Genomic DNA, 24,216 nt, shown 5'->3' with positions numbered 1-24,216 from the left:
TCACGATAAACGTTCACATTTTGAAAGCACATTTTGCAATATTCTCAGTAGATAGCCCAGCCATCACGGCTAGCCATTTAGACACCGACCAAGTTTAGCCCTGATCAAACTCCGATTTACTATTACAAAAGTTTCATTACCTTTGTTGTCTTCGTCAGAATGCACTCCCAGGACTGCTACTTCAATAACAAATGTTGGTTTGGTCCAAAATAATCTATCGTTATATCCGAATAGCGGCGTTTTGTTCGTGCGTTCCAGACACTATCCGAAATGGTAAAGAAGGGTCGCGTGCATGGCGCAATTCGTGACCAAAAAATTCTAAATATTCCATTACCGTACTTTGAAGCATGTCAACCGCTGTTTAAAATCAATTTTTATGCCATTTTTCTCGTAGAAAAGCGATAATATTCCGACCGGGAATCTCCTTTTCGGCAAACAGAGGAAAAAATCACAAAGACGGGGGCGGCCAGGTCACGCGCCTAAGCCCATAGTCCCTTGATGGGCCACTTGAGAAAGGCGATAATGTGTTTCTGCCTGGGGCTGGGATGACGACATTCAGGTTTTTCCCGGGCTCTGAGCGCCTATGGACGACGTAGGAAGTGTCACGTTAGAGCAGAGATCCTTAGTAAAAGATAGAGATGGCAAAGAAATTCCAGAAATGGTCAGACAGGCCACTTCCTGTAAAGGAATCTCTCAGGTTTTGACCTGCCATTTGAGTTCTGTTATACTCACAGACACCATTCAAAGAGTTTTAGAAACTTTAGGGTGTTTTCTATCCATATATAATAAGTATATGCATATTCTAGTTACTGGGTAGGATTAGTAACCAGATTAAATCGGGTACGTTTTTTATCCAGCCGTGAAAATACTGCCCCCTAGCCATAAGAGGTTAAACAGCTTGGAAAATTCCAGAAAATGATGTCATGGCTTTAGAAGCTTCTTATAGGCTAATTGACATCATTTGAGTCAATTGGAGGTGTACCTGTGGATGCATTTCAAGGCCTACCTTCAAACTCAGTGCCTCTTTGCTTGACATATGTCACGACTTCCGCCGAAGTCGGTCCCTCTCCTTGTTCGGGCGGCGTTCGGTGGTCGACGTCACCGGCCTTCTAGCCATCGCCGGTGCACTTTTCATTTTCCATTTATTTTGTCTTTGTCTTACACACCTGGTTTCAATCCCCCAATTACTTGTTCATTATTTAACCCTCTGTTCCCCCATGTTTGTTTGTGAGTAATTGTTTATTGTATTGTGGTCCATATGTGTGGCCTTGTATTTATAGGACGTGTATTGTGAATTATTTGAGTAAAATTGCTTTCATTACTCATATCTGCTGTCCTGCGCCTGACTCATCTCACCAGTTACACACAGATGCATAACAACATAATGGGAAAATCTAAAGAAATCAGCCAAGACCTCAGAAAAACAATTGTGGACCTCCACAAGTCTGGTTCATCCTCGGGAGCAAATTCCAAACGCCTGAAGGTACTACGTTCATCTGTACAAACAATAGTACGCTAGTATGAACAGCATGGAAAACACGCAGCCGTCATACCACTCAGGAAGGAGACGCATTCTGTCTCCTAGGGATGAGCGTACTTTGGTTCGAAAAGTGCAAATCAATCCCAGAACAACAACAAAGGACCTTGTGAAGATGCTGGAGGAAACGGGTACAAAGGTATCTATATCCACAATAAAACAAGTTCTATATCGGCATGACCTGAAAGGTCGCTCAGCAAGGAAGAAGCCACTGCTCCAAAACCGCCATAAAAAAAGCCAGACTACGGTTTGCAGCTGCACATGAGCACAAAGATTGTACTTTTTGAAGAAATGTCCTCTGGTCTGATGAAACAACAATAGAACTGTTTGGCCATATTGACCAAAAAGGGGGAGGCTTGCAAGCCGAAGAACACCATCCCAACCGTGAAGCACGGGTTGCAGGAGGGACTGGTGCGCTTCACACAATAGATGGCATCATGAGGGATGAAAATTATGTGGATATATTGAAGCAACATCTCAAGACATCAGTCAGGAAGTTAAAGCTTGGTCGCAAATGGGTCTTCCTAATGGACAATGACCCCAAGCATACTTCCAAAGTTGTGGCAAAATGGCTTAAGGACAACAAAGTCAATGTATTGGAGTGGCCATCACAAAGCCCTGACCTCAATCCCATAGAAAATGTTTGGGCAGAACTGAAAAGGCATGTGCGAGCAAGGAGGCCTACAAACCTGACTCAGTTACACCAGCTCTGTCAGGAGGAATGGGCCAAAATTCACCCAACTTATTGTGGGAAGCTTGTGGAAGGCTACCCGAAACATTTGACTCAAGTTAAACAATTTAAAGGCAATGCTACCAAATACTAATTGAGTGTATGTAAACTTCTGACCCACTGGGAATGTGATGAAAGAAATAAAAGCTGAAATAAATCATTCTCTCTACTACTATTCTGACATTTCACATTCTTAAAATAAAGTTTTGATCCTAACTGACCTAAGACAGGGAATTTTTACGAGGATTAAATGTCAAGAATTGTGAAAAACTGAGTTAAAATGTACTTGACTGAGGTGTATGTAAACTTCCGACTTCAACTGTATTGTGGTTAGTGATATGTTAAGACAGTTGAATTTTAAATCAGGCTTAAGATTGAGTGAACTGCTAATATCATTAATAAGGAACATAAATTATCCCAGATTTTACCTTTTAGCTCAATTCAGGTAAACATTATTTGCCTGTTATTAATTTGATTCTGTTTGTGTGTGTGTGTAGTGTGTGCGGGCTTGTAAATTGCTTATATGTGCTTGTCTGTTCAGAATACTCCATATTGTTACGGTACTGATACTATTCCATCTCCAATAATATAGGAGATCAAGGAAAGCAGAATTTCAGACAGCAAAGAAGAGAAGGGAGCAGACAGGACAGAGAGAACACAGGACAACATAGAGAGAGGGGAGGCCCACACAAGACAAACACGTATCATATTCCTCTCAAGCCATAGGAAATAGTTATTGCTAAACATTACCTCTCAAAAAAAGAAAGATGCCACTTTTGACATGTCCTGAGTGTATAAACTGTTAGACCCTGATGCAATATACAGTGCCTTCATACCCCTTGACTTATTCCACATCTTGTTGTGTTACAGCCTGAATTCAAAATGGATGAAATTGTTTTTTTCTCATCCATCTACACACAATACCCCATAATGACAAAGTGAAAACATATTTTAAGAAGTTTTAGCAACATATTTTGGAAAATGAAATACTGAAATATCTCATTTACATAAGTATTCACACCCCTGAGTCAATACTTTGTAGAAGCACCCTTGGCAGCGATTACAGCTGTGAGTCTTTCTGGGTAAGTCTCTAAGCGCTTTCCACACCTGCATTGTGCAACATTTGTCCATTTATTATTTAAATAATTATTCAAGCTCTGTCAAATTGGTTGCAGATCATTGCTAGACAACCATTTTCAGATCTTGCCATAGATTTTTAAGAAGATTTAAGTCTAAACTGTAACTCTGACATTATTTGCTGGGTATATTAATTAATCCTGTTAGCAACTGCAGCTTTGAGAGCTCTTTCAGTTTATTAAGATGTCTACAAACCTGGTTTAGGAGCCCAATGACCCAAAATAGAATGCATCATGACAATTGACATAGATATAGAGTGCATTCGGAAAGTATTCAGACCCCTTCCCCTTTTCCACATTTTGTTACGTTACAGCCTTATTCCAAAATGTAATAAATAAAAAAAAATCCTCATTAATCTACACACAATACCCCATAACGAAAAAGTGAAAACAGGTTTTTAGAAATGTTGGCAAATGTTGGCCCATACTCCACTAAAACATATCTACAATGCAAAATCCATGTGTACATGTGTGTACAGTGCGTATGTTATCATGTGTTTGTATGCATGTGTCTGTGCCTATATGTGTTATTTACAGTCCCCACTGTCCATAAGGTGTATTTTTACCTGCCTTTTAAATCTGATTCTACTACTTTCATCAGTTACCTGATGTGGAATTTGCCATACCTTTTGCCTCATCCCTCTCAACCATACAATTTTTCAATTCCTCATCAATCCAAGGGGATTTAACCGTTTTTACAGTAATTCTTTAATGGGTTTGTGCTTATTAGTAACTGGAATAAGCAATTTCATAACAGTGTCAAGTGCAGCGTCTGGTTGCTCCTCATTACACACCACAGACCAGCAAATATTCTTTCCATCATCAACATATGAATCACGACAAAACTTATTGTATGACCTCTTATTAGGCCCATCCTTCAGAACTTTGGTTTTCCTAGATATGGCTATTATATTGTGATCACTACAACCTATGGATTTGGATACTGCTTTAAAGCAAATTTCTGCAGCATTAGTAAAGATGTGATCAATACATGTTGATGATTTCATTCCTGTGCTGTTTGTAAATACTCTGGTAGGTTGACTGACAACCTGAACCAGGTTGCAGGCACTGGTTTGAAGTTTTTCTTGAGTGGGCCGCTTGACGAAAGCCAGTAAATATTTAAATCACCCAGAAAAAATACTTCTCTGTTTATCACATACATTATCAAGCATTTCACACATATTATCTACAGTCGTGGTCGAAAGTTTTGAGAATGACACAAATATTAATTTTCACAAAGTCTGCTGCCTCAGTTTGTATGATGGCAATTTGCATATACTCCAGAATGTTATGAAGAGTGACCAGATGATAATTTTAGAAAGAAAGGGTCCAGATTGTCTAGCCCGGCTAAGTTGTGGGGGTCCAGATTTTGCAGCTCTTTCAGAACATCAGCTGAATATACCGGTATTGATGCATGGATGGGTTTGCGCTTTCATTTTACCTTCTATAAAGTTATTTGAATGTTTGGTTTGTTAAATTGATACGCCATTTGTAACATCCATTTTATAATTTACACCTCTACTTGAGTCATCTCTCTCAGCTCTCTCTCCCTCTCCATTCCGCTTTCCACACAGACCTAGCCCAGCCCCCTGTCACTCAAGGAGTGTATTTGTTGTTGTTTGACCATGAGACACTTTGCATTCAGTCTGCATGGTCAATGCAGCACATGTAACAATGTTTGGTATTGAGTATTTTATTAGGATCCCCATTAGCTGTTGATGACAATGATGCGGTTTCCACTTTGCACCTTAATATAAATCCACAAGTGTTCTATGATTACACTATTTGTGGTTTTTACATCTGCAAACAGCTAGTTCGTCTTTTCTTAGTAAATTGAGGCTAAATTGTGTTAGTCGCTAATGCTAATTGCTAGTTAGGTGGCTAGCTAATAAATGTTATGCTCCATAAATAGAGTAAGCTACAGTAGAAACGACATTCAGAAACTATTATAACATAATAAGTCACTTACTTTGATAGAAACGCACACATTTCCAAAGTTATTATTAGTAACGAAAACAACAATGACCGCGATGCGGGCAACAGACGGAATATGTGAACACCTGTGCAGATCCTGTTCTGACGGGGGAGATGCGCAAAGACCTGAGATCTACAGAAAGACCGTCTAAAAAGTTCAAGTCTGCAGACATTTGCACATCTCCCATGAGAACAGCATCTGCACACACGTGTTAACATTTTCCGTCTGTTGCCCGCATCGCAGTCGTTGTTTTCGTTATTAATAATAACTTTGTAAATGTGTGCATTTCTATCAAAGTAAGTGACTTATTGTTGCCTCCAACTGCTCTTAATTGCAAGTAAAACTAAATGCATGCTCTTCAACTGATCGCTGCCTGCACCTGCCCGCCTGTCTAGCATCACTACTCTGGACGGTTCTGACTTAGAATATGTGGACAACTACAAATGGTTAGACTGTAAACTCTCCTTCCAGACTCACATTAAGCATCTCCAATCCAAAATTAAATCTAGAATCGGCTTCCTATTTCGAAACAAAGCATCCTTCACTCATGCTGCCAAACTTACCCTCGTAAAACTGACTATCCTACCGATCCTTGACTTTGGCGATGTCATTTATAAAACAGCCTCCAACACTCTACTCAGAAAATTGGATGTAGTCTATCACAGTGCCATCTGTTTTGTCACTAAAGCCCCATATACTACCCACCACTGCGACCTGTATGCTCTCGTTGGCTGGCCCTCACTACATATTCGGCCCATTCCTCCTGACAGAGCTGGTGTAACTGAATCAGGTTTGTAGGCCTCCTTGCTCGCGCACAATTTTTCTATGGGATTGAGGTCAGAGCTTTGTGATGGCCACTCCAATACCTTGACTTTGTTGTCCTTAAGCCATTTTGCCACAACTTTGGAAGTATGCTTGGGGTCATTGTCCATTTGGAAGACCCATTTGCAACCAAGCATTAACTTCCTGACTGATGTCTTGAGATGTTGCTTCAATATATCCACATAATTTTCATCCCTCATGATGCCATCTATTTTGTGAAGGGCACCAGTTCCTCCTGCAAGAAAAGCACCCCCACAACATGATGATGCCACCCCCATGCATCACGGTTGGGATGGTGTTCTTCGGCTTGCAAGCCTCCCCCTTTTTCCTCCAAAGATAACAATGGTCATTATGTCCAAACAGTTCCATTCTTGTTTCATCAGACCAGAGGACATTTCTCCAAAAAGTAAGATCTTTGTCCCCATGTGCAGTTGCAAACCATAGTCTGGCTTTTTTTTATGGCGGTTTTGGAGCAATTGCTTCTTCCTTGCTGAGCGGCCTTTCAGGTTATGTCGATATAGGACTTGTTTTACTGTGGATATTGATACTTTTGTACCTGTTTCTTCCAGCATCTTCACAAGGTCCTTTGCTGTTGTTCTGGGATTGATTTGCACTTTTTCTCTAGGAGACAGAACGCGTTTTCTTCCTGAGCGGTATGGTAGTTGCGTGGTCCAATGGTGTTTATACTTGCATACTATTGTTTGTACAGATGAATGTAGTACCTTCAGGTGTTTGGAAATTTCTCCCAAGGATGAACTTGTGGAGTTCTACAATATTTTTTCTGAGGCCTTCACACTCACGTAACTCATCTACTCCCCCTCTCATTACCCCCATCAGGAAGAGAGGGAGAGCCTGGTGGAGAAATGGGGAAGGAGGGAAGAGGGAGAGAGAGGAGAACAACTGGTCCGTTTTCTCTCCAATTATGCTTCTCCTTCGAGCCGTGGTTCAGAAAGAAAGATGGCACTCATGCCGCTTAAGACTGTCCTAATTGGCAGGGGAGAAAAAAACTAATGAGTAAAAAACTGGAGGGGAAGTTTTCTGAGCTCCCCAGTAGAAGTTATTAGGAGGTAAAGGAGAGGTATCTTATCTTTGAGTGTGGGATGCCCCCCTGGTGTCTCTCTGTGAACCATGGGAGAGACTCCAGCGCCTCCAGTCCTCCACTAATGAGAAGCCATCGGTGCCTTCTTGCCTTTTTCAGTGCCATCTTCATCATCTCCTTCATCACCATTTTTATTGTCTTCTTCAGCCCCACAGCACGTGTTGCATTAGGACTCTGGAGTGTGTGTGACAATCAAAGATTTAAGATGAGGAGGGTTGGGTGGGTAAGGAGGGAGGCTATTTTATTCACACCCATGGAACTTCACAGTATGGTGGTGTGAAAGCTTTCTCCAATCCCGTGGCAAAACACTTTGGAGCCCTGCAGTTTAATGAGCATTGAGGGGCCTTGAGACATACGACTGAATTGGCCCTGCTGATTTCAATAATGTTTGAATACAAAATAGAATAAAAACATAAAATTTGATGATGGAGCTGCTGTGATATGACTGACGATGGAGAAAGTGTGATGTGATTAACCTGGTACACTAGTTGTCCAAGGCCTTTGCCTTTTATAAATGTATTGTCATGGGTAAGAAAAAATTTGTAGTAGTACTACTACTAGTAGTAGCACTTCACAGCTAAAAACTGAATTGCAGTACCGAGTGCCATTGCGGTATAAGCATGACAAAACAGAAAAGCACATAAGCCTATCCAGACCCAAGAAGTATCAATTCACCATAACAATGAAAGGAAAAAAACAGTTGTAAGATCAACCCTTGTGCTGCTCTCACGTGTTTTGGCAAGCTTCAGCAGAGACCTGGGCAATGTTGTAGGTGAATAACCTGGCAAAGTATGGCAAATATTATGGTCTACACCAAAACACAAGACTGTCACAAAGCTATTGGCACTATTCACCTCATTTTCAACTGAAATATGGGCCGGGTCTGTTTTTTTTTTGTTTTGTGAAGGACTTCCGGTTAAGCACTTCCGGCCAGTAGCTAGCTAGCTAACTAACTCACTATCGCTTCTCACAACTTCCCAAAGTTAGCTAGCTTAGCTAACTATGTTACTAGTAAACTCAGCAAAAAAAGAACGTCCTCTCACTGTCAACTGCGTTTATTTTCAGCAAACTTAACATGTGTAAATATTTGTAAGAACATTACAAGATTCAACAACTGAGACATAAACTGAACAAGTTCCACAGCCATGTGACGAACAGAAATGGAATAATGTGTCCCTGAACAAAGGGGGGATCAAAAATCAAAAGTAACAGTCAGTATCTGGTGTGGCCACCAGCTGCATTAAGTACTGCACTGCATCTCCTCCTCAAGGACTGTACCAGATTTGCCAGGTCCTGCTGTGAGATGTTACCCCACACTTCCACCAAGGCACCTGCAAGTTCCCGGACATTTCTGGGGGGAATGGCCCTAACCCTCACCTTCCGATCAAACAGGTCCCAGACGTGCTCAATGGGAATGAGATCCGGGCTCTTCGCTGGTCATGGCAGAACACTGACATTCCTGTATGGCTGGTGGTATTGTCATGCTGGAGGGTCATGTCAGGATGAGCCTCCAGGAAGGGTACCACATGAGGGAGGAGGATGTCTTCCCTGGAACACACAGCGTTGAGATGTGTGTTCCAATGACAACAAGCTCAGTCCGATGCAATGACAACAAGCTCAGTCCGATGATGCTGTGACACACTGCCCCAGACCATGACGGACCCTCCACCTCCAAATCGATCCCGCTCCAAAGTACAGGCCTCGGTGTAACGCTCATTCCTTCGACGATAAACGTGAATCCGACCATCACCACTGGTGAGACAAAACCGCGACTCATCAGTGAAGAGCACTTTTTTTGCCAGTCCTGTCTGGTCCAGCGACGGGGTTTGTACCCATAGGTGACGTTGCCGGTGATGTCTGGTGAGGACCTGCCTTACAACAGGCCTACAAGCCCTCAGTCCAGCCTTTCTCAGCCTATTGCGGACAGTCTGAGCACTGATGGAGGGATTGTGCGTATCTAGTGTAACTCGGGCAGTTGCTGTTGCCATCCTGTACCTGTCCCGCAGGTGTGATGTTCGGATGTACCGATCCTGTGCAGGTGTTAGTTGTGGTCTGCCACTGCGAGGATGATCAGCTGTCCTTCCTGTCTCCCTGTAGCGCTGTCTTAGGCGTCTCACAGTATGGACATTGCAATTTATTGCCCTGGCCACATACGCATTCCTCATGCCTCCTTGCAGCATGCCTAAGGCACATTCACGCAGATGAGCAGGGACTCGTTTATTTTTTTTGTGAGGTGCGTCCGGGGTCTTCACCTTTGGGGGGGGGGGGGGGTACTGTCACGTCCTGACCAGTAAAGGGGTCTATTTGTTATTGTAGTTTGGTCAGGACGTGGCAGAGGGTATTTGTGTATGTGTTTAGATAGAGGGATATTTTGTGTAGAGTGTTTCTGGGGTTTATTGGTGTAAGTGTCGATGTAGAGGGGGTAGTTGATTTAGGTGGTTCGGGGTGTGTGTGTATCGTAGAGGGGCATTTGATTTATGTGTTCCGGGGTGTTGGGTATGTTCTTGTGTTTGTATTTCTAAGGGGCTGTTCTAGTTTTGTATTTCTGTGTTGGCCTGGTATGATTCTCAATCAGGAACAGCTGTACATCGTTGTTGCTGATTGAGAGTCATACTTAGGTCACCTGTTTTCACCTGTGAGTTTGTGGGAGATTGTGCTGTGTATAGCTTTGTCTGTTATTCGTCGTTGTGTTTTGTATACGTGTTTGTTTTGGGTTTTTCCTTCTTTGTCCGTAATAAAGAAGATGAGTGTACATATTCCCGCTGCGTTTTGGTCCTCTCCTTACGACTACCGTGACATTTATTTAACCTTTATTATGTGCCGCCCTATGGGACTCCCAATCCCGGCCGATTATGATCAAACCAGGGTCTGTAGTGACTGCCTCTAGCACTGAGATGCAGTGCCATAGATTGCTGTGCCACTCAGGAGCAGAGATTGACCCTCAGCTAGCCCCAGGACCCTCCCATCAGCATCCAGCTCATCATCAGCCTGCAGGAGGAGAAATATGGATGTCAAAAAATTGTGAAATTGAATGGTCTTCTTGCCCAAGGAATGAGCCACCCTGCATCGCTGCCAACGTGATAAGGATGCAACCAGGGCCGACACGGATGGCGGTTACTTATGTGAAGGACAAAAAGTCTTATTTTGAACTGTTCATCCCAGACACCATCCATAAAATCATTCTGGACACATTAATTTGGAGGGAAGGTGTGTTTTTGGAGAGAAATGGAAGGAGATGAACCAAACTCATTTACATGTATACTTTGGGGTTCTTATCCTTGCTGGTGTTTTCAGATCCAATGGGGATTCCACAAAATCCCTGTGGGATGCAGAAACTGGCAGAGAACTTTTCCGTAGAACAATGTCTCTGGAAAACTTCCACATTATTTCCCGGATTATCCGCTTCGATAACCAAAACATCAGACCAGCTCAGAGGCAGAGAGACAAGCTAGCTGCAATCAGATCAGTGTGGGACAAGTGGGTGGACTGCCTCCCCTGTTTTACAACCCTGGGCCCAACATTATTGAGATGAGCAGCTCATGCCATTTTGGGGCCATTGTCCCTTCAGGTAGTACATACCGCAAAATATGGACTCAAGATTTGGGCTGCCTGTGATGCTGCTTCATCATATGAGTGGAACTTGCAAGAGTACACGGGCAAGCCAGATGCAGGCTGAGAAGAACCAAGGGATGCGGGTTGTCTTGGACGGGACACAGGGACTCCGTGGCCACAACATTACATGTGACAACTTTTTTACTTTGCACAAGCTTGGACAGGAGCTCCTCAAGAGGAAGCTGACAATGGTAAGAACAGTACAAAAAAACAACCAAGAGCTTCCACCTCAGCTGTTGAATACATGGAACAAATCTATCAATTCCTCTAAGTTTGTGTTCACTGCCGACACGTCCCTAGTGTCATACTTTCCAAAGAAAGGCAAAAATGTGGTAATCATGAGTATGGTTAATAGGAATGGGAGAATCTGTGGGGTGGACAATTTAGACACGCTGGTGACTGGCTACAGCTGCAAAGTAAGAACACTACGCTAGCCATTTGTGATATTCTTCGGCATCTTAGCGTATAGCGCGTTTGTCATCTGGATGGCGTTGAACCCAGATTGGAACAGAGCGAAGCTCCAGAGGAGACAGCTCTTTCTCAAGGAGCTGGGCAAAGCATTGTTAAGACCTCAAATCCATAGGAGGCAACATATCCCAAGGACCCCAGCTTCTGCAGCCATCGTGAGGAGGATTCAGGAGGAGGATGCTGGTGCCCCATCTTAATTTTTTTGATAGAAATAACACCATTCTCCATTCTCTGTAATTTATAACTTGACAAGAGCTAGGTAAATGAGTAGTCCGTTTGGATAAGGGAATTGTAAATATAAATTACACTTATTTTAGATACTGTATATTTTACCTTATAATCGCTGGAGACAAATGTGAAACCAGTCATATGGCAACACACTGAAGCATATCAACTTTCCCACAGTAAAGTTTATGAAATGATGTACCATTATGCAGAATTAAATTTGTTCAGGCTTTTAACTTGCAGGGATGGGCACTAAAATGTCAATTATAGTGTCGTGGAAATTACCACGATGGACTCCAAATCAAAGTTAAATGAACAGACCTTTATTGATATCGGCAGGAGAGGTTACACCAAACGTAATACTCAAAGTGTCAGAAGCTCTGAATGGGTGCTTTCCCTTCAGCACTCTTTACACTCATGCACAAACTAGGTGTCTCTGCTCTCAGGGTGGAGTAAGCTGATCATGACCTTGCACACATAGTTTCTAGGCATTGAGCCAAAGTAACAATGTGTTCCCTTCTTTCTGTTCTTATATCAGTCCCCTCCCTGAGAGCAGTCACAGAACATCCTAACACAATAATCAGGAAACAACACGCTACATGTAGTCACCCATTTGCAGAGACACAGAGGACACTAAAAATGTCCACATCACCCTCACATCTTACTTCTTAACATACCTTCAGTCTAGCAACAGGAGGGTATTTAGTAAATATTGATTATTATATACAAGAGGCATAACAATAGTAAGAAAAAACATTTCCATTACCCTTTATGTTGTAAGGTTGCTGTAGTTTAACAATCTAACTTAAAACCTTCAGGTACTTAATCAAACATGGATACTAACTCATTCTTGTACATTATCATCCATTATAGGGGGAAAGGGGAGTTCCTGGAGAGACAGCAAAATTAATTAAATTTGAGTCATTTAGCAGACGCTCTTATCAGTATCATCTTCTTTAGTAGCATTGAACATTATGGTTGCTGAGATTCGAATTGCCAGGGAAGTACAAATGGCCTTACAACAAGAAAGCAAAATCAAACACATTAAAGTCAACACAATAGTGCAGATCTATACAGGCAGGCCACACAGCCTAAGGGATGGGACTCCTGCCATCCTCCTCAAGGGCAGGAACTCGTCTGTAGTGCGAGACATGAATCCACGTGTCCCTCTCAGCTACCTTTACTGCAGTCGGGATGGTCAGCAAAACCTGATATGGTCCACTCCAACGAGGATCCTTCCAGCTCTTCCATCTGTAGTCTTTTACCACCACAAAGTCTCCAAGGCACAGACAATGCTCAGTTCCTCCTTATAGGTTGTGCAGAGAAACCTTCACCCATGGGAAGAGAGTCTTAACCTGTTATGGCTAGGGGGCAGTATTTTCACAGCCGGATAAAAAACGTACCCGATTTAATCTGATTATTACTCCTGCCCAGAAACTAGAATATGCATATAATTATTAGCTTTGGATAGAAAACACTCCAAAGTTTCTAAAACTGTATGAATGGTGTGTGTGAGTATAACAGACACCATCCAAAACCTGAGAAGATTCCATGCAGGAAGTGCCCTGTCTGACAATTTCTTGCCCTTCTTGATTATCTCTATCCATTACAGAGGATCTCTGCTGTTACGTGACACTTCCTACGGCTCCCATGGGCTCTCAGAAGGCGGCAAAAAGCTGAATCGTAGCTTTGCAGGCTCTGGTTGAAAAAAAGTAGCGCGTTTGGGTAGTGGCTGGTTACAGTACTGTGAGACTCAGGCTCGTGCCCGCGTCGACAGAATGCTATGTTTTCTTTCGTCTGTTTACCTAAACGCAGATTCCCGGTCGGAATATTATCGCTTTTTTACGAGAAAAATGGCATAAAAATTGATTTCAAACAGCGGTTGACATGCTTCGAAGTACGGTAATGGAATATTTAGAAATCTTTTGTCACGAATTGCGCCATGCTCGTGACCCTTATTTACACTTCGGATAGTGTCTTGAACGCACGAACAAAACGCCGCTATTTGGATATAACGATGGATTATTTTGGACCAAACCAACATTTGTTATTGAAGTAGCAGTCCTGGGAGTGCATTCTAACGAAGACAACAAAGGTAATCAAAGGTCAGGGCTAAACTTGGTCGGTGTCTAAATGGCTAGCCGTGATGGCTGGGCTATCTACTGAGAATATTGCAAAATGTGCTTTCACCGAAAAGCTATTTTAAAATCGGACATATCGAGTGCATAGAGGAGTTCTGTATCTATAATTCTTAAAATAATTATGTTTTTTGTGAACGTTTATCGTGAGTAAACATTATTAGTCCTACAGATCACATATTTATTACAATACATTTCTGTAAACACAGTAAATCCTACTGTACTCCAATATTTATTTAGAAGATCCACGATCCCTCCTTTTGACTCATGGTCTTGACCATGTGACAATTTAGCAAGGTATTGGAAAGTACAACGAGGCATGGCAGGTCTATTATAATCATCAAGCCATACAGCTGAGGTGTCCTTGTGACCGTGTTCAGCCCACTGCCTTATCTCAGTCGCATCAGCTGCTGCCTGCAAAACAACAAAATCATTAGGAGAAATAGTGTTAGTGGGAACAGGAACTGCTGCCATCTGTAGAAAGGGGTAAACAGAAGAGGAAGCAGCCAGCTTGGCCACACAATCAGCTGTAGCCTTCCCTTGAGAAACACTGCCCTTTGCAGAAGTGTGTGCTTGGCACTTAACCACTGCAATAGCTGAAGGGAGCTGAACGGCCATCAGCAAAGAAGAGACAAGATCACAGTGAGCAATCCTCTATTTTCCACAATGTGCCAAAATAGTGCACAACACCAAATGCATATCTATTGTCAGTGTAGATATTAACAGAGCAATCCTCAGCCAAAATACATGCCCTGATCAAACCAAATAACTCTGCTGCCTGAGCAGACAAGTGAGGGGAAAGTCTGGCACTTTCCACAGTTTGAACAGCGGTGACAACAGCATAGCCTACTAAAGGTTCAACCTTGTTGTTTCGCAAGGCAGAGCCATCCACAAAAACTCAGTCAGAATTCAATAGAGCAACGTCTTTTAGGTCAAGCCTAGGGCTACAGTCAATCTCAATGGTCAATTCACAGTCATGTTCTTCCCCGGCATCAGCTGTAGGGAGAAGACTAGATGGGTTAAGCAGATTACAGTGGTTCGTCCTTTAAAAGTTGCAGCGTACTGGTGCCACAGAATTCTATGGCACGTTATTTAGGTGTCAACCACTGGTACCATTGATGGGAGTTAGTGCTAGTTTGACCACCAGAGGGCTTATCTTAAAAGCATGTGATAGCCTTCAATAGTGGTTGTACTAGAGAATTGAAAGACTTTTTTTGTAAGAACATAGTATATGGGACTGATTTTAAGACATTTTGCTTAATTAATTGAATTAATATTATGGTGTTTCTATTCCAAGGGAAATTAAAAACCCTCTGCATTTCCGTTAGGATGGAACAAAAAAGATATACACCCTAATTTTATAATTGTAGTCTAACCAATATAAAAATGGAGATTCAGTGAAAATAAAAATCTCATTGATTTATCAAGACCAGTCCCCATGCCTGTCTCAGAGCAGCGCGAAAAGGTGCTAAAATAGTTGTAAGCTATTGCTTCAAATCCTATTGCTTCGAACTTCAATATGCTCTTTAAATAAATAACAAACACCACTTTTAACAGCTCATTACTCAACACTAGTGAGACTCATGTCACCTACGGTAGACCTACAGTGTATTGAAAAATATGACGTGACTCTCCGCCAATAATTACATATAGAGGATTGGAGGATTATAAATTAAAACCAAAAGCCGCCTCATGGGTCTTCCAGTGGCAGCCGGCAAGGGTATCGAACCTGCATCTGTAGCAACGCATTTTGCACTATGGGAGCCCCCATCCACAAAGTATCAAAATACAGAGAGGTGTTGGTAAAGGTATATGGTCTTGCTAATAGCCCATAATGGGATATTATAATACTGTACATTGTGTCCCGGTCAGGATAACCAAAACATTTTATTAAAGAAAGAATGTTGGTACTTATTTATTTTGATCTAAAGCCATGAATGAGTGAGTCACTCAGGTTTATGTAGATGCCGGGCTATATGACTGTGCCATCAACTTCATAATATATAACAATATTTTGGAGGGTATTTCGTTTTCAAAAAATGAAAGTGAGCGATTGTAATCTGAATAGTGGCCAAAATACTATTTGTAAAGGGAAAAATATTTATTTATGTTTTTAGAGGGAGAGAAACGCTGGGCGAATTGTGCGCCGCTCATAAAGGCCAAAATATAGTCCTGCTAATAGCTATAATGGTGCTGTACAATGTGACCGTGTGTTTGAAAGAGTATTTTCCAGTAAGCAACAATTTGTTTACCTTCATTAGACAACTTTGTTCCAATATTTCTGTAATTCAGTGATATTTATTCCCATAGTAATTCGTTATGGATCCATGAAAGAGTATTTTCATCATTATTTTATGAACGAAAGCATAAAGATGCTGATGAAGAAATACAGTACTGTACAGTATATGCTTTTATATTTGGATAATAAAGCATTTAAAGCATTTTGAAGATATAAGCCACCTGCATTTGTTTGTTAGGCTATAGCAGAACAGCATAACGGTCCGGATGGCCCTTGCTGTGCCTGGTGAGCAGTTGGTCGAGTTCTGTTGTCAGAAGAGGAATGGAAATGTCAGGGTGAACCGACGACCTGATGAATCTGCCAGGTATGTTGACTCTGCCTGTCGGAGGTGGAGTTCCAGAGATCACAGGTGTGCCTGCATGGATTGTGACTCCATCTCATTCCTCGCGTCATTCTCTGCCTGTCTCTCCGCCAATGCCGCATAGCTCTGGACCAATGCGTCAGCTGTCGCCCGTATCTCTGCCCTCCGATAATGTTTCTCTTTCTGCTGGTCTGCCTTCAATGACTCGATCTCGGTCTTCAAAGTTTGAATCTGATCCATGTGCACCTTCATCAGATGAGCAGAATGGTACCACCCTGAGCCCCCATCGATTACAATGGCCTATGATAAAAACGGTAGATCAATTAAGAATTAAAAGTGACTCCAACACACATATGCTGTGTACACATTTTAAGAATCTAAACTAACCGCTTTCTTGGCAACCACGCATTTTTTCAGTGCGGCCCATTGTCCAGCCCTTTGTCCACTGATCTCCACGGATGGTTGTTGGCATGTTTGTATGGTCTGCAAAAACACATTCACGTTTTTAGTACACCATTTTTTTATTTCATTTAACCTTTATTTAATTATTGATTTTATTAGTAAATTATTTAGTAAATTACACAGTATGCCTACACAAAATGCACTGAAACCAAAATACCTTTTAGTTTTGGTGATTATCTCAGCTCTGGCTCATTATCAAGTTCTCTCTTGTTTACGGTCCTAACCCTGGAACAGGTAGCACCATAGAAAGAAGCTGGCTTGATGAAAACAATGCCCATTTCATCTGTTCTCTTGGTCGCAATGTCATTTTTTGCAGGTAGGGGGATGTTCACACCTACAGTAGCAGGGCTATAAAGAGTATTGTCCTGCTAACCGGGCTACAAGTGTTTGAAAACATGTTTTCAAATGCCACCAGCTGTCAATCACTACTGTAAATAAAAACACAGCATCTTGTTTACATTCTTTATTGTAACCACAATGTCACAAATCATTTGTATCTCCCCCCATCTTTCCAATTACTTTTAGAGTTTGGGATTTACAAATGTGAGCTTTTCATGTCATTTTCGTTAAATCCAGTTTGGATTTAAGTATGACTTTTGAGTGAAGCCTTTTAGTGAGAGGTCTAATGCTTTAATATTTAATAATATCTGCCCTCCGAATTCATATCTAAGGGGCATTTTTGACGCCATTATTAGTTACATTGTTTTAGTTTGAACGTGCAGACTGGCACTAAGAACAGCGGGAACGTTTCCCTAGTCAGCGCCATTATTAGTGAAATGCCCCTTAAAGTGTTGCTCTGTGCTACCCAGTGGGGCGGGGTTAGGGTCCACCCCCCTTCCTCCCTTCCCCATGGGCTAGGCCCATCCCATGCCACCTACCCTCGTGCCTTGAACCTTGCGCGCCCACTGCTGTTTCAGTGGATACAGCTGGAGAACTGGAAGGCAGTCCCATTGTGCGCCACTCGGGAGCCATAACCAATATATATTGTCCTGCTAATAACAGGGTTAATAATATCTCTGTGAGAATATCCAAGTGGCTTTTATATAATTGTAAATTAATAGTAATAATCACTTTGTTTAAAAAAGAACAATATTTTGGAGATTATTTCGCTTTCAAATAAGGTAAAATGAGCAAGAAAAAGGCCATTCTTTAACATTGGGTGAGACATTGTTACTAATTTGTAAATAAAGACAGTTTGTTATTTAGAATTATTTATATCTGTTTTTAGAGGGAGAGAAACCAAAATCTTAGTCATCACATGGGTCTCCCAGTCACGGTTATTGAACCAGCATCTGTAGCAACACAGCTTGCACTGCTATGCAGTGTCTTAGACCGTTGCGCCACTCCAGCGCTGTACAATGTGACTGGTCAGGAGTGGGCTACAGTACTAAAGTAAGAGCAAAATAAAATAATAAAAACCTTAGTTTTAGTAAGTAATACTGAAGTTGTGCACAATTATCAGTTTCTATTTAGGTTTATGTCACCCATTCATTGTCAGTTACAGACACAGTAGGACCCAAAAGCATAATCAGTCCTCTAACTCCCCCTTGCGCTGGTCTGGAGCAATGAAGTAGTGACGCAGGGTACCATACTAAACCATAAATGACCTCTACGTCCCGCAGCATAATCACAAATCTTTTAGTGGAGCAACCACTGTACATCTTTTCAGGGTAACATGAGACATTGTCAACAGAATGTTCTGATAATCCAGTAATCTGGCAGGCGTAAAATGGGCAGTTTTAGTCTGTTTAATAATGGCAAGAACAACTCAGTCATTGCTACAATATATGAACATGCCAAACCACCTCAGTAACAAAGCGGAGGCAGGAAACCAAACTGCTTAGAATAGTACCCCACAGGCCTATAGCCAACTCCGTGGTACTGTGTCAACATAGCAGACATAAATCCATGATTCTCAGAGACAAAAAGATGGAATGGTTTGGTGTGGTCAGGCAAACCCAAACAGGGGCTCGACAGTAGAGCCTGTTTAACTTAATCAAGGCTGATTCATTCCACCACTTCAGACATTTCCATCTTTCTGCCATGAATACAATCTTGCAGAGGCTGTACTGTCTCCACTTAATCTTTCAACCATGGGTGGCAGTAACCAGCCACTCCCGTCAGTGACATCACGTGGTGTGTAGTAACAGGTTTAGACAGGGACTCAAGCCTTTCTTTGGAGATGGCGTGATCCTTAGAAGTAATGTCATGACCCAAATACTTAACCAAACTTTTACACAACTGCATCTTAGAGGGGGACATTTTGTGACCATTTTCAGCTAAGAAAATCAACAGTGCCTTAGTATCTTCGTGACAGATCTCCTCCGATATGGAATAGACCACTACATGAGAAGGGCCACAGTCTGGTTTCTACACCAGAATGTAATGGTTATCTGTAGGAGGAATGTATATGGTAGAGTCAATTAAGGTTGGATATGAGCCAGGGGCGTGGAATGTACTGAGTAAAGGAAAGGCAATCACATGGTTTTGGTCACTGATAAGGGTGGAGAGCTGTGGATTAGTGAGGAATGGAGGCCGAGGTCAGGTCACATTAAGGGAGAAGGAGCAGTTTATTTCCCACATCACTTAACTTCTTGCAAAGCAATAAAGATGTAATGTTTAGAGGGAAGGAAGAGACTTTTGGGGTATATATACTTGTGCTGGTGGAAAAATGCCTTTGTCTGTTCAGCTGTCTGAACTTGGTTTGAGCTTTAATAATCGTCTGTGAGTTTTCCAATGCCTAGCAAAGGACAGGTATTGGTAGATGGGTAAAAATAAAAAGGCAGACATTGAATATCCCTTTGAGCATGGTGAAGTTATTAATTACACTTTGGATGGTGTATCAATACACCCAGTCACTACAAAGATACAGGCGTCCTTCCTAACTCAGTTGCGAGATAGGAAATAAACTGCTCAGGGATTTCACCATGAGGCAATGGTGACATTAAAACAGTTACAGAGTTCTAATGGGTGTGATAGGAGACAACTGAGGATGGATCAACAACATAGTTTATCCACAATACTAACCTAATTGACAGAGTGAAAGAAGGAAGCCTGTTCAAAATAAAGATATTCCAAAACATGCATCCTGTTTGCAACAAGGCAAAATTTGGCAAAGCAATTAACTTTTTGTCCTGAATACAAAGTTTTATGTTTGGGGCAAATCAAATCAAAAACATTACTGAGTACCACTCTCCATATTTTTAAGCATATTGGTGGCTGCATCATGTTATGGGTGTGCTTGTAATCGTTAAGGACTTGGGAGTTTTTCAGGATAAAAAATAAATGTAATAAAGCTAAGCACTCACAAACTCCTAGAGGAAAACCTGGTTCAGTCTGCTTTCCACCAGACACTGGGAGATAAATTCACCAATAGCCTAAAACACTAGGCCAAATCTACACTGGAGTTGCTTACCAAGAAGACAGTGAACGTTTCTGAGAGGCCGAGTTACAGTTATTACTTAACCTGTTGGGGCTAGGGGGCAGTATTTGCACGGCCGGATAAAAAACGTACCCGATTTAATCTGGTTACTACTCCTGCCCAGTAACTAGAATATGCATATAATCATTGGCTTTGGGTAGAAAACACCCTAAAGTTTCTAAAACTGTTTGAATGGTGTCTGTGAGTATAACAGAACTCATTTGGCAGGCCAAAACCTGAGAAGATTCCTTACAGGAAGTGGCCTGTCTGACCATTTCTTGCCCTCCTTGATCATCTCTAACAAATACAGGGGATCTCTGGCATGACGTGACACTTCCTACGGCTCCCATGGGCTCTCAGAAGGTGGGAAAAAGCTGAACGATGTAATTCCATCCCCAGGCTGAAACACATTAGCGCGTTTGGCAAGTGCTCTATCAGAGGGCCATTAGACTGAGGCTCGTGCATGCTTTTACTTTCACTCTCTTTGTAATAAAAAACGATTTCCCGGTCGGAATATTATCGCTTTTTTACGAGAAAAATGGCATAAAAATTGATTTTAAACAGCGGTTGACATGCTTCGAAGTACGGTAATGGAATATTTAGAATTTTTTTGTCACGAAATGCGCCGTGCTCATAACCCTTATTTACCCTTTCGGATAGTGTCTTGAATGCATGAACAAAACGCCGCTATTTGGATATAACAATGGATTATTTGGGACCAAACCAACATTTGTTATTGAAGTAGAAGTCCTGGGAGTGCATTCTGACGAAGACAGCAAAGGTAATAACATTTTTCTTATAGTAAATCTGACTTTGGTGAATGCTAAACTTGCTGGGTGTCTAAATAGCTAGCCCTGTGATGCCGGGCTATCTACTTAGAATATTGCAAAATGTGCTTTCACCGAAAAGCTATTTTAAAATCAGACATAGCGAGTGCATAGAGGAGTTCTGTATCTATAATTCTTAAAATAATGGTTATGTTTTTTGTGAACGTTTATCGTGAGTAATTTAGTAAATTCACCGGCAGTGTTCGGTGGGAATGCTAGTCACATGCTAATGTAAAAAGCTGGTTTTTGATATAAATATGAACTTGTTGAACAAAACATGCATGTATTGTATAACATAATGTCCTAGGGTTGTCATCTGATGAAGATCATCAAAGGTTAGTGCTGCATTTAGCTGTGGTTTGGGTTTATGTGACATTATATGCTAGCTTGAAAAATGGGTGTCTGATTATTTCTGGCTGGGTACTCTGCTGACATAATCTAATGTTTTGCTTTCGTTGTAAAGCCTTTTTGAAATTGGACAGTGTGGTTAGATTAACGAGAGTCTTGTCTTTAAAATGGTGTAAAATAGTCATATGTTTGAAAAATTGAAGTTTTTGCATTTTTGAGGTATTTGAATATCGCGCCACGGGATTACACTGGCTGTTGAGTAGGTGGGACGCAAGCGCAATCTACTTGAAAATCTATGGCTAGACCTGGAAATGGTTGTCTAGCAATGATTAACAACCAATTTGACAGAGTTTGAAGAATTTTGAAAATAGCCATGGGTAAAGGTTGCACAATCTAGGTGTGGAAAGCTCTTAGAGATTTACACAGAAAGACTCACAGCTGTATTCACTGCTAAAAGTGCTTGTAGAAAGTATCGACTCAGGGGTGTGAATACCTATGTAAATTAGATATGTATTTTATTTTCAATACATTTGCAAACATTTCAAAAAACATGTTTTCACTGTGTCATTCTGGGGTATTGTGTGTAGACGGGTGAGACTTTTTTTTTTTATATATATACATTTTGAATTCGGGCTGTAACACAAAATCTGCAATAAGTCAAGGGGAATGAATATTTGCACTAATTACAGTACCTTCAGAAAGTATTCATACCCCTTGACTTATTCCACCCTACCAGATTTAAATACTGTCAAAAATATTGTCGGAATGAATTATAATTGATTTTCATTGCCCCAAAAAGAAATGTTGATTACATAACTTTTTTCACATGGTGGGGTCGTGATAATTTTCTGATATCAAAATGGGATCGCAGGCCTGAAAGGTTTGGAACACCAATCCTAATGGCAAAATCCAGTACAGTGTAATGACCTCTATCGCCTCCTAGTGTCTAACATTTATATAGTTCATTGTTCCATATGGTGTCTGACTACATTGTGACCTCTCTCTCCCCTACTCTAGCTACAGAGATGCTTCACGGCCACAGTGAAGAACATAAGCGCTGCCAGCTGGCCCACTTTGTCCTCTAGAACCTGGGCCTGCTAACTGAGTTCACCATCATGCTGCTCATTTTCATCTTTGAAGACCAGATCCTTATTGACTTTGGCTTCTAGTGGGGGAGGGTGGGAAGAGGAAAGGGAAATATGGGGTCATGTGTAAGTATTTGTGCTTCTTGGCCTTAAAAATATATTTTTTTTTGTTCTGTGGTGTTCCAGTCTCCTGTATGCATGGTGATCGAGCTCTCATTCATGCTCCCCGTACCTCCATTCCATAAATCAGAAGCAGTGGCTTATACATATCTCATGATCATGCAGTCAGATGATGTTTACACTTTTACTCTCCCCTCCCTCCCCTACCCCTCTGTTTGGTTTCCTTTCTCTATCCCATGCTGCTTCTGTTTCTGGTGAGCCAAACCGGGGCATGATGCAGCTTAGATGCTGTACTGAAGGAATACCTCAATGGGAGTCTCCCATCAACAAACACCTATCTAGTTGATACTAACACTATTGCTAAGGCCACCTTCCTTTAGGAGACTATCCTACGCAAGTAACACTTTGAATACTCTCCCCATTCCTCTGAAAACTGTCATAGGAAACGAAAAGTCATGTCACAGTCAAATTGGTCTGAAAATACATTTGTCAACAAGATAAGTTCACATATTGTCGGCTCGCATCAGCATCAGCAGATACGTCCCACTGCATTGGAGCTTCTCTCTCAGATAATGGAGAGGCAGAGTTCGTCAACGGTCTGTGTAAGATAGATGAAATTGCTGACTCCCAACCTGGAGAACTCAGCTCCAGACTGCTACCCACCGGCTCAGAGAGGCAGCTATCACGGCCCAGCAGCCCTATGCTCATCCATCATAACTCACTGCAGTGTGTCATCGTTGACGTCCCCCCTCCCTAATAATGTCGTGTGTCCCATTATCCATGCTTAGTGCACCTGTGCCGCCTTCCCATTGCCCCCATCTATCATACATTTGGATGTGTGTCCTATCAATGTCTATCGTTTCACGCCATGGCGGTGACAGTCTCAGGCGACTGTGGCTTGCCCAAATAACACACTGTGATAGGCGCTAGCTAGTCCATAGACTCGCAAATTGGAAACCACTGCAGTACACCGGATGTGGAGGTCCTGGTCTGGCATGGTTACACGTGGTCTGTGGTTGTGAGGCCCGTTGGACGTACTACCAAATTCTATAAAACGATGGAGGCGGCTTATGGTAGAGAAATGAACATTAAATTCTGGTGGACTATTCTGCAGTCAGCATTCTAATTGCACACTCCTTCAAAACTTGAGACATCTGTGGCATTGTGCTGTGTGACAAAACTGCACATTCTAGGCATTTTATGGTCCCCAGCACAAGGTGCACCTGTGTAATGATCATGCTGTTTAATCAGCTTCTTTATATACCACACCTGTCAGGTGGATGGATTATCTTGGTAAAGGAGAAACGCTCACTAACAGGGATGTAAACAAATTTGTTCACAAAATTTGGGAGGAATAAGCTGTTTGTGCATATGGAAAATGTGGGTTTTATTTTAACTCATGAAACATGGGAACAACACTTTACATGTTGCGTTTATATTTTTGTTCAGTATTTGTAGTAATGTATTAGCCTAACTATACGGTCATTATAGTACTGCATATGACAGTTAATAGCAATATTAGTACACACAGGTTGCCGTACCCAATGACCAAATACACTATGTATGTTGGCACACCTTCAAATTAGTGGATTCGGCTATTTCAGCCACACC

This window comes from Salmo salar, chromosome 25 (assembly GCF_965601325.2).
Source record: "Salmo salar chromosome 25, fSalSal1, whole genome shotgun sequence".
NCBI lineage: Eukaryota > Metazoa > Chordata > Actinopteri > Salmoniformes > Salmonidae > Salmo > Salmo salar.
The sequence above is the reverse complement of the archived record's forward strand: the minus strand, read 5'-3'. Positions refer to the sequence as shown.